We start from the raw sequence: 12,207 nt of genomic DNA on the forward strand, positions 1-12,207 counted from the left end.
CGGAATAGGATAATGTGCACATGTAGAAGGGCCACCTTGGCAAGGAAAAGAGCCACCTTCATGTGAGACAGGGGTGAAAGAGGAGATAGTGGGGGAATCCATCTGTTTAATGTTAAGATGAGGAAGAGGAAAGAAAAGGGATCTCTTCCTGAATGGCCTCATTTTTCTCAGTGAAATAAATTCCAGCTGAGAGGGTGGGAAAAGGGGAACCATGGAAACTTCAAGAAGGAATTAAAAGATTTGGAAAAATCTCTGTGGTGAATGAAATAGTGAATCTACTAGGGATATGTAAAGGGATTGCCTTGCCAAAGTGAGGGTCCAGTTGAGATTATGAAAGGCATATAAAGAACTTTTCTCACAGTTTTGTCATATAGGTAGTAAAAGTATTATTTTTTCCATTGTGTAGATGAAGACAATCTCAAAGAAGTCAAATGATTTGCCTATGATCACATAGCCATCTCAGAGTCAGGATTTCATTAGAAAAAATATCACAGCTGGAAGGGACCTTAAATATTATCCAAGCCAACTCCCCATTTTGTAGAAGAGCAAATTGAGACCCAGAGTGTTTAAGTGACTTATCCCAAGTGACAGAGGAAGTAAAAAAGAAAGAAGGTTCAACTTAGGTCCTGTAACTCCAAATCTAAAGCACTATATACTAGGTGTTCTGATTCTTACATCTAGTGTCCTTTCCATCATATCACACCAAAGTGATTGCTTCATTTAAATCCTCTACTTCACAAGAACTCTCAAGAAAGAAAAAACTAGAATTATTAAATGGAGTATCATTTACTAAAGCCCTGTTCCAATACCTCCTCATGGTTTCCAGATGACAGCAAAGCATCAGCTCTGGTAAAAGAGGAAGAAGATGATGATGATGATGATGGTGGTGGTGGTGGTAGTAGTGGTGCTGGTGGTGCTGGTGCTGGTGCTGGTGGTGATGATGGTGATAATGATACAATAAATAAGCATTTACATAGTACTTTAAGATTTACAAAGCTCTTTACTTATGTTAATATGATCTTCAGAAAAATTCTAAGGAAGGTGGTATTATCATCCTCATTTTACACAGAGAGATTAAATGATTTGCCCAGGGTCACACAGCTAGTAAGAGTATGAGGCAGGATTTAAATTCAAGTCTTTCTGACTCCAGGTCCTGTATTCTATCCACTGTACCACCTAGCTGTATATGAAACTTGAAAGGTTTCTTGTAGATGACTGACTGTTTGTTACTACAGAGCTAGACTAGCTAAGTCTCAAGGAGCTCATTATCAGAAGGTCAAATACCTGGTTGTAGGTATCTGTGAAAAGCATCCTAGAAGGTGGGAATGGAGTGGGATTTGCACTGAGCTGCATGATTGAAATCAAGGTAGGAATAAGTATATGAAGTATATAAACTAACTTGTCCTGTAATTTCCAAGTCGGAATTATCTATCCATTTTTACCACGCAGTTTCCTCTAAATTTAGATATAAACTGTAACATGATTTTGAGAAGTCTGTTTCAACCCAGACTTATTTGTTGCATCAAACCCTTTCTCCGGCTAATAACTTCATTTTTAGCAATTCTGAACTCATTGTCTTTCTCTTTTCTTTTTAACCTCTCATTCTCGAATGTCCATATCACACATTACTGTGACTATTAGACTCATACCTGAAAGTTTCAGCCTGTCTCCATTTTCTTACCATCCCCTTACTTCTCAGTTCCTGGCTTCTCACCACGCTACTTAACTGAAGCTTCTCTCTCAATGTTTGCCAGTTATCTTTTCACAATCCTCAGTCTCCTTTACCTCTCTTCCTCTTTAGATATTGTTGACCCCTAAATACACACACACACACACACACACACACACACACACACACAATTTTTTCATTTCTCACAAGCTGCATGCTTTTGATTGACTCCACCATCTTTATGCCCTCTGACTCTTCTACCCATCATGAAGAAACACATTATCACCAATTTTGGTGCTCATAACTCATCAATGCCCCCAGTGGCCTCTGCCTCTCTGAGTGGAGGTCTCAAAGGTAGAGCAAAATGTTCCTCCTAAAGCCTCCATTTAAAAAAGGGTTCATACGAAGAAAACATTGTACACAGTAACAGCAACCTTGTGCAATGACTAGCTTTGATAGACTTAACTCTTCTCAGCAATACAATGATCTAAGACAATTCCAAAAGACTCATGATGGAAAATGCTATCTCCATCCAGAGAAATAACTATGGCATATAAATGCAGATTGAAACATACTATTTTCTCTCTTTTTTGTTTCTTCTTTTCTCATAGTTTTTCCCTTTGATTCTAATTCTTATTTACAACATGACTAATGTGGAAATATGTTTAATATATGATTCGACATGTAAAGCCATCTCAGGAGGGAGGGGGAGAAATTTTAGAATTCAAAATCAAAATTCAAAAGTAATGAATTCTAAAAACTAAAAGCAAATAAAGCAGTTTTAAAAAAAATTTTTAAGGGTTCAGAAGCCCAGCCAACTCTTCATTTCCTACCAGCTGCACTCTTTGGATTGACTCACCATCATCATTTCACCATGCCCTGCCAAGTACCTTTTTGTCTCCCCCATGCCCTTTTTCATTTCCTTTCATGTGTTATCTTCCCCATTAGATAGTAAGTGCCTTGAAAGCATGGATTATCTTTCTTTTTCCATTCCCTGAAGCTTAGCACAGTGCCTGGAACCTAGCAGGTAGTGAATAACTGTTTATTGTATTATGGTTTATTGTTGACTTTATTGATTACCCTCTACAATTTTCCCTTCTGTCTGACCATACCTTCCCAGTCTCCTTTGCTACAATGCTATTCATCACCTAACCCCTAAGGCTCTCCTCTGGGCCTTCTTCTTTCTACATTCTTCCTCAGAGACCCATGAGTTCAAACATCATCTCTACACACACATCTCCCAAATCAATATGTACAGTGCTAATTTGTCCCCTAAACTCTAGTCACTCAGCAATTGCTTGTTAAATATATCTTCCTAGATGACCCATAAGCATTTCAAACTCAGTAGGTCCAAAATGGAACTGATTATCTTCCCCCATTCCAACTTGTTCCTTCCCAAAACTTTCCTATTTTTGCTAAGAGCATCATGTACCACCATCCTTCTAGATATCTATAATCACAATTTCACAATCATACTAGACTTTTCCTTCTTTGTCTTTTATATCCAAACAATACTCAAGTCTTATCTATTCTATTTCCATATCTCTCATTGTGTTCTACTCAGTATTCACATAGCTACCTCTGCCTTAGATTACTGTAAAAATCTCCTAATTATTCTCTCTCCCAGTCTCTCTCCCCTTCAATCTATTCCCTACACAGCTACCATACTCTCTGTATGTCTCTGTGTATCTGTCTGTCTCTCATTCTCAAAAACCATAGGTGGTTCCCCAATTATCTCTAGGACAATGGACCACATTTATATAGCACTTTAAGAATGGTGATAAAATATTGATAAAATACAACTTCTCCCTCCTCGATTTTTCCTCATTTTATACTAATTTGTGTATGTGCTATCCACACCATCCACCCCCCCCCCACCCCGTAGAATGTAAGTGTCTTAAGAAAAGAGAATCTAATTTTTGCCTTTGGATCTCCTTTGAACACAAGGCCTTGCACATGTCGTTATTGTTTAGTCATGTCCAACTCTTTGTGATCCCATGGACCATAGTATGCCAAGCCTTTCAGTCCTCCACTATCTCTCAAAGTCTGTCCAGGTTCATGTTCCCTGTTTCCATGACACTACCTATCCATCACATTCTCTGCCCTCCCTTTTGCCTTTTGCCTTTAATCTACCAATATCAGAGTCTTTTCCAATGAGTCATATCTTCTCATTATGTGGCCAAAGTATTTAAGCTAAAGCTTTAGTATTTAACCCTCCATTGAATAGCCTGAATTAATCTCTTAAAGTATTGAATGATTTGACCTCCTTGCTGTCCAAGGGACTCTCAAAAGTCTCCTCCAGCACCACAATTCAAAAGCATCAATTCTGCACCCTCAGCTTTCCTTATAGTCCAACTCTCACAGCCATACATTGCTACTGGAAAAACCATACCTTTCAATACATAGACCTTTGCTGGCAAGGTGATGTCTCTGCTTTGTAGTATGCTGTCCAGATTTGCCACAGCTTTCCTTCCAAGGAGCAAGCATCTTTTAATTTTATGGCTGCCTTCACTGTCTGCAGTGATCTTTGAGCCCAAGAATATAAAATTTGACACTGCTTCCATTTCTTCTCCTTCTATTTGCTAGGAAGAGATGGGACCAGTTGTCAAGATCTTGGGTTTTTTGATATTAAGCTTCAAGCCAGCTTTTCTACTCTCTTCTTTCATCCTCATCAAGAGGCTTCTTCATTCCTCTTCACTTTCTGCTATCAGAATGGTATTATTTGTGTATCTGAGATGGTTGATATTTCTCCCAGCAACTTTAATGCCACCTTTTGATTCATCTATCCTGGCATTTCACAAGAGTTTGAAATATAAATAAATTAAATAAATAAGATGACAATATACAGCCTTGTCATAGTCCTTTTCATATCTTAAACCAATCAGTTGTTCCATGTTCCATTCAAACTGTTCCTTCTTGGTGCAGGAGACAAGTAAGATGATCTGGTACTCTGATCTCTTTGAAGACTTGCCACATTCTGTTGTGATCCACACAGTCAAAGGCTTTAGTGTAGTCAATGAGGCAGAAGCAGATGTTTTTCTGGAGCAACTTGGCTATCTCCATAATCCAGTGAATGCTGGAAATTTGGTCTCTAGTTTTTTGCCTCTTCAAAAACCAGCCTGTTCTTTGAATAATTCTTGGTTCACATATTGTTGAAGACTAGTCAGCAGAATCTTAAGCATAAGCTTTCTGGCATATGAAATGAGCACAATTGTTTGGTAATTTGAGCATTTAGCATTGGGACATAAACTGATCTTTTCCAATCCAATGGCCGCTGTTGTGTTCTCCAAATTTGTGGGTGTATTGAGTGTAGCACTTTAACAGCATCATCTTTTAGGGTTTTAAATAGCTCAGCTGGAATTCCTTCACCTCCACTAGCCCTATTGTTGGCAACGCTTCCCAAAGCCCACTTTACTTCATTCTCTAGGATGTCTGGTTCCAGATCAGTAACCACACCACCAGTGATGTTAAGATCCTTCTTGTATAGTTCTTTTGTGTATTCTTTACACCTCTTCTTAATCTCTTCTGCTTCTTTTAAATCCCTACCACTCTTGTCTTTTATCATGCCCATTTTTGCATGAAACTTTCCCTTGATACCTCCAATTTTCTCTAAGAGATCTCTTGTCTTTCACATTCTGTTGTTTTCTTCTATTTCTTTGCATTACTCATTTAAGAAAACTTTATCTTTCCTTGCTATTCTTTGAAATTCTGAATTCAATTGGGTATATCCTTCCCTTTCTCATTTACCTTTTGCTTTCCTCCTTTCCTCAGCTATTTGTAAATAGTATGTGCTTAATAAGTATTGATTGAATTGAACTGAATTAGGATTCAATCATTATTGATAGTGGTCAATATTTGGTAGTTGGAACATATACAAGCAGTAATTTTTTCATATATTCATAGGATTATTACCTCTGAGTTCTTCCACAATTCTGCGATTCTATTGATCATCATTTGGATTATCATTATTTTAAATATAAAAGGAATGCAAATGTAAAGCATTACTCTGCAAAACAAAACAAAACCCAAGAAGCCCAGATCAAGGGCCACAAGCTACAGGAAAAATTTTCTGATTCTACCAATCAGGATTTTCACCCTCCCTCGAATTGTTAGTATTTATTTTGTATATAGTTTGCATATATTTATACATGTTGTTCCTTGACCCCAAGTAAAATGAGGACAGACTATTTCATTTTTCTCTTTGTAACTCTAATGTCTAGCACAGTGTCTGGCAAGCAGTAGATACTAGATAAGTGCTTGTTGAATTGAATCAAAAACTGTTTATTGTACAATGTATATTTGGAGATGAGATGAGGGGTCCCTCTCAGAACACTTAGTCAATCAAATCCCCACTCAAAACTAAGTGTCATTTATTTCTGACCAAAAACCACATCAAATTTATATAAATCTACTCCTGAATGAGACTGAAAGTGCAATATTCATCTATTAACATTTCGAATGTTCTCTGGTTGTCAGACTTTCAATTTGCCAATATTATTAATGGGCATTTTTCATTCTGTCTTAGCTCATGATTGGCTATTAAGGGCAACATTTAGTTAACAAGGATTCCAGGAAGTCTCAAAAGTAGTCATGCTTAAATTATGAAATGACATTATAAATCTTCCTCTTTGGAGGCATTATAATGATGACAGTTATAACTTTGTTTATATTATTGGATTTACTCATTACTGGGTTGAAGGGGAGTAGAATTTGAAAGTTTTAGTGATAAAAAGCAGGTGAAATAGGCCTTTTTAAAATAGAAAAAAAAAATTACCACGGATAAAGATTCCTTTATCCCTATTCCAGTTCATCAAGGCCACTTTGGGGGGAAAGGGGGGTGAACAAGGACAACAGACAAAGGAGAAGGGCTCATAGTTATGGCCAGACACTGGGGTGGGGAGAGGGCAGCAGAAAAGATGCATATTCAGACTCTTTCCATACCTATCAACCTTGGGAGTTGGGTGGAAAGGGATGGAGATTGGTCTGGAGCCCTTCTTCTGGCCATCTAGGCCTTTTCTCCCCAGAGGCCCAGGCCTCCAGGCCTTCAACCCTGACCTGCCCCTTCTTCCCCCAGGTAGTTACTCAACCCTGAGGCCAGCTTCTTCAGGCAACTAGAAGCCAAATGGGGGGAGGGGGGAAATCAGGGAGTACCTGGGGATCAGGCTCATAGGAGACACATAAGGCCAGCTGGGATGGTAGCAGCAGTCCAAGAATGCTTGGCCCCACCACACCTTAGGCCAGTCAGGGTAAGAGGGTAGAGAAGGTGAGCCCCATGACTGAGCACTACAGAGAGGAAGGATTCCATGACAGCAGCTTGGCTTGTGGGAGGATGAAGGCAGGAAGATCAGAGTTCCATCGAGCCATTAGGAGAAATACATTTAGTTGTTATGCCATCAGCAGACACTGAGGCCAAAGCAGAAGACTTGAAGAGATAAGGCTTTCCCACATCGCTAGGAAGCTATCCCAGGTTGCTGAGATGAAATCGTTGGAGACCACTTTCCTGAAACTCTGCAGAGGGAAGCAATGATCTGAAGGCAAGGGTTCAGAGTCCTAGCTGGGGGCTTTGACCCCTTGATAATTTCCAAGATTTGGTCCAGTTCAGTCAGCCCCATCCAGCTCCAGGTTGCCTGGGAAGCAAACTGCCCCAGAGAAGGAACCAAGGACAAAAGCTGAGAACCAAAGATCCCTTTCTGCATATGGGGTGTCAAAATAGGGAAGAAGTCATTAGGAACCAGGCCTCTAAGGTATCTGTCACTCATGATCTCAAAGCTGTCCAGGCTAGGCTCCTCAACTCTAACAGATGGGGAAATTGAGGCCCCAAGAGGTGAAGGTATTTGCCTACAGTGACTCAACAGGTCAGGGACCGAGGTAGGGTTACAACTCAGATCTGGGGGCTCACAGCAATCTTGTGAGGCTTTTAAACCCAGGATCACTTCCAGCTCCCTGAGGAAATTGTTGACAGACTAGGCAGTTGAGGCTAAAAGTAGCTCCAATCTGGGTCCCTGGGGTGAGGCTGGGCCCCTCTCCAAGTTCATCTTTTCCTTGATGTGGTTCACAGTGTTTGTGATGAGCACTTGCCACAGGAGGCTAGGTGGGTCTAGCTGGAATTTGGCCAGTGAAAGGCACAGGAGGGTCTGGCATAGGTTGGACTGGGAGAAGGGGGCTGCTCCTGGTGCTGCTTGCCAGCCTCCTCCTCTCCTGAATTTCCATGATCATCTGTGTGCTTTTGTTTCACAACAACCACCATTGTCCCTAGATCAAGACTGTGGCTCCTGACTGGAGGTGGAGTGGGGTCCCAGAGCCTGTGCTTGTCACACCCAGGCAGCCCAGCTAACCTCCCTCCCCCACCCCCATTACTATTAAAACACAATACCTTCATGCTACATTTTTCTAAGTCATTTTGGATGTTGGCTTATTGGCTATTAAGTCGTCAACAATAATATCAACCCCTAATAAGCTCTTAGGGCAGCTGAGTGGCACAGTGGGTAGAATACAGAGGCTGGAGTCAGGAAGACTCTTTTTTGTGAGTTCAAATCTAGCCTCAGACACTTACTAGCTATGTGACCTTGAGCAAGTCACTTAACTCTGTTTGCCTCAGTTCCTCATCCTATAAAATGAGCTGAAGAAGGAAATGGCAAACAACTCCAGTATCTCTGCCAAGAAAGCCCCAAATTGAGTAATGAAGAGTTGGACACAACTGAAAAACAACTCAACATATAGAAAATTCCTATGGTCTTTTCCTCCTTAACTACTGCGTACCTATTCATAAAATTCATTCTTTTACAAGACCTTGGGTAAATCCCTACATTCTTTGCTTTATTTCTCTTAACTAGAAAATAGGGGTAAAAGTCCTTCCCTATCTTCAATGAGATGTGAAGATTATTGTGCTCACCCTTGTAAAAATCCTTGAACTCTGGAGAGAAGTAGCCAAATGAAACTACTGTTGGATCTGTAACTTTAAAACATATAAACATCTGCAAATAAAAAAAAATCACAGGTAAAATGGAATATCGATGGACTGTTCTGCTGCTGATACAGCACTAGAAGCAGGTGAAACTTTCTTTTAGCCTGAAACATTGAGAATTGTAACGGGGAACCATTTCAGTTACATAATAACGAAATCCCTAAGGAAAAAGAAAATGTTAAGGTCATAGTTCTGAGAAGGATATTAAAGATACTGACTGAGCTCTATTATTGCAATTGAAGATATTTCTACCCAGTGATTAGGAAATGCCATTATGAGGAAAACGATTGGTTGTAAAAGTCTGCTTGGCAAAGCATGTTGACCTAATGGTTATTCCTCAAAGGTAAGTCAAAGTGTTATGTGATGTTCTTTTATTGATTGTTGTTTCTGTGTGTACTCCTGGGAACAAAAACAGCCCAGAAATGTTTTGATAAGGGGGAAAAGTGACCTTTTCTATGGAGGCTATTTAATGCTGTGATGTGCTGGAGTAGCCAACCAAAAGGATAACAAAGAAAAACGCTATTATATTGCAACCCAGGGGAAAATAGGCATTTTCCATTTTTCTCACAAAACCAGGAACACTAATAAAAATACTTGGGCTCACTCCGCAATGTAGTCTTCTTGAATATACCAAAATATTAATCTAATCATTGTAAGTGGAAAAGTGCTTCTACAAAACCACATATGCACACGCATACATACTTCCTGCACACATAAATTGTAGATATCCAAAAGAGTCCACGCACCATGACCTCCACTGCCAAGTAGATTTCCAAGATACTTTGGACAATTGAAGACTTAGCTTTGATAGTCAAAGTATATCTGGATTATCTCCCCAAAAATACAAATTCAATTGTACAAATGATATGAATCGTTCTTGAACATTGTTTTAGGAATACAACATCCAAATACCAACCTCTAGATTAAGCCCTTTCCCAAGGAAAAGTCATATAGTTGCAAGAATTTTCTCTAGGTAGTTTTTTGCTTCAGTTCAGCATTTCAGACCAATTCCAACTTTTTCTCATTGGTCAGAAGTTCTTTCTTCTGTCCTTTCTTCAAAAAGGAAGTTTTGTTCCAAGTTTCTAGTCAGGAAATTAAATCCCATGCTTATTTTGCTCTATTCATCAAATATTTCACTCCAGAATGCCACACATTCTGATAAATCAGATGTAATGTATAGAAAGATGATAAATTGACCCTAAAGAAACCAAAGCATATAATGAGTGAGCATGGATGTTTGACCTCTTTCTGTGGAATATAGCTTTTGGTCCCTTGCTAAATGATATGAAAGGCCCAGAAACTTTTGATTAGTTTCTTAGTCCTTTTGACTTGGATTGTCAAAGATGATTGGTGACTGAACCAGAAAACAGTACCTATTTAGTAGGCAATAAGGAGAAAAATGTGGGCTTTCTCCATCGCTCTTTTGAGCAATGCACTTGGAACTCAAGCAACCTTTCCCTTGGACTTCCAGTGAAGAGAAGAGGGCATTTCTCTCCCCTCTGCTCCCCACCCCCAAATGACCATGGTAGCTGCCATCACTATCCCTTTCCTATGTAAAATGTGTTCTTTGGCCCCACTCTCTCAAGACCAGACTCAACCCCTCAGAGTACCAGGGTATCCTGTGGAGTTTGTAGATATCTCTTTTCTCTGCAATTGGCTAAAGCCCATGTTCTCCTAACCTCAATTCCAGTTAACCATTTATTGCCAAGTAGCTTTTACAAAGGATATTTACTTAACAATACAGCAAGAACAAACTTACAAGCATTTCCCCCAAAGTCTTAGAGGCATAACCCTTCTATGACATTTAGGATAGGGGAGAGGGAAATTAGGCTTACAGCTTAGATCAGTTCTTACATAGCATTTCTCCCACCAAGTTAAAATCCAAAATTATAATTATTGCTGGCTTTTATGGGGCTGTAGTCCTGATGGTCACTCCAAATGATTGTTCCATGCTCCTAAAGGCTTCAATGCTGGGCTGACTAAACCATTTAACCTGGATTGCTGGAATCCTGGATTAGATCCCTATGGTTCATGACTCAGGACTTTGAAACTCCCAAGGTCAGAGACACCACCCCCTATACATGGAATGGAAAGGAATAAATGAAAAGGTCAAAGAGGCCCTATTTTTTGAGGGTCATATGGCCTTGGAAGGTAGGGAGGAGGGCCTAAGTCTCTACCTTTACCACCTGGTATCACTGGACACAGTGAGTGAAGTAACTATCTTGCTTCCCCAGGTAAAAATGTAATCAATGAAACACAGCCTAATCTACCTTGGGGTAGGCCAACCTGAACCACTTACAGAACCCATATGTCTCCCAGTCTTCACAGTTCTCCAAAAACCAGCTCCCTGGTATTCTCTTCCTGATGCCACCTCAGCAAGATGATAGGGTCTGCACATGAACCAGTCCTCCATTTATGCCTGAAACTAAAATGAATGTTTCCACTCTTGATGGCTAGCTTGTAAGTTTAAAAGTTCCAAGATTTACATTCGTTATTGGTGACCTAACTAGTGCCTCACATAACTACTAATTCTCAGAGAAGAAGCACCACTATCAGAAGAAATTACCAAGAGAATGCTGCAGGTAAAAGGACTAAGAAATCCCAAGCCGCACTTTAGCTTGCCAAGAGCTTCTATCTATTGTTCAAGCAGTGGAGGTCAAGGATGAAGATGAAATATCATTTCTGAAATCCTACAAATTCCTCCTCAGGAGGACCATTTACCTCCTTGGAAGAGTATAATAAATGACTGATTATTGTTTCATTCTTAAGCATTTGTTAATGTACTATTATGAGGTTTTTGTGTTTTAAGGTATCTCTTTTGTGGTAGAAGAAATAAATAGCTGTTCTAGATCAGATATCTACTTTGGATGTTGAATAGTTATTCTAGCAAGGAATTTGTTAATCCTTTTCAGGGAGGGAAGGGTCCCTTCTAGGGACTCTTGATCCCAAGCATAAATCATATTTAAGTTATGCTATAGAGATTTTCCCTGGAGCCCTTGGAGGGTGGAATGTCCTGACTCCCTAAAAGGTAAGCCCTGGGCCTTGAGCAACATGAGAATATTCCAAGGGAAAATTCTAATTAAGAGTATGATAAGGAAGATCCTGGAAGAGCTTAGCTCTTCCATAGACATCCAAGAAAGTTTCAAAAGGGCACCAAATGGAAGTCAACAAGAGGACCAATGCACTATCCAGTTCGGGACTGCACAGACAGCTAGATGTATGTGTGTATGTGAACACACACACATGCACACATACACATCATATGTGTATATATATACATATATATATATATACACATATAAATGAAAATTTAGAATGGAAGTCCAACCTTTTCCTAAATGTTAGGAATTATCCTAACTGAAGACAGCAGTTGTGACAGAATTCATAGCCTTTTGTCTAAAATAAACTCTGTAAAGCTAAAGAAGAAGTTACCATGTGGACTTAAGGAGCTATTATATTACCTCTAAGCACAAAATGAGCCCATCTACCACCCCATAAAGAAGGGGGTGTCATGCAAAGAAATGAAAAGGTATATGACAATTAGTGAGGGGAAACACACAATCATCCATTGATA

General features: G+C 39.6%; 1 pseudogene; it reads right to left on the reverse strand.

Moving 5' to 3' along the window:
* Positions 1 to 7,119: 7,119 nt before the first annotated feature.
* On the reverse strand, positions 7,120 to 8,048 carry LOC118840904 (annotated as a pseudogene).
* Positions 8,049 to 12,207: the final 4,159 nt, after the last annotated feature.

The sequence above is a fragment of the Trichosurus vulpecula genome, chromosome 1 (genome assembly GCF_011100635.1).
Source record: "Trichosurus vulpecula isolate mTriVul1 chromosome 1, mTriVul1.pri, whole genome shotgun sequence".
Lineage (NCBI taxonomy): Eukaryota > Metazoa > Chordata > Mammalia > Diprotodontia > Phalangeridae > Trichosurus > Trichosurus vulpecula.